Source organism: Gavialis gangeticus, unplaced genomic scaffold (assembly GCF_001723915.1).
Source record: "Gavialis gangeticus isolate Ggan-Ray unplaced genomic scaffold, GavGan_comp1, whole genome shotgun sequence".
Taxonomy (NCBI): Eukaryota; Metazoa; Chordata; order Crocodylia; family Gavialidae; genus Gavialis; species Gavialis gangeticus.
The window spans coordinates 17,598,320-17,598,606 of record NW_017729015.1 but is presented as its reverse complement, the minus strand read 5'-3'; positions in this window follow the sequence as shown (position 1 = coordinate 17,598,606).

Below are 287 nucleotides of genomic sequence, written 5' to 3'. Positions count from 1 at the left end.
GTGGGCATGGACAAGATGAAAATCAGGACAGTGGGGCCAGCAGAGGGTGGGTGGGAAAGGAAAAACCACCCCATGAAAGGGGAGTGCCCAAATTTGTTGTTAAAGAGAAGCGGAGAGGTGATCAGGGTGATAAAAGAGGGAGTGGGAAAGAGATGGGGGTCTGGAAGGGACTGAGCATGAAGGGGAAGCAAGATGAGGGGACCCCAGGGCAGAGTTGGGGGGAGCAGGGTGGGGACCCCAGAGGAGAGGGTGGGGAGCAGGGCGAGGGAACCCCAGGGCAGAGGGTG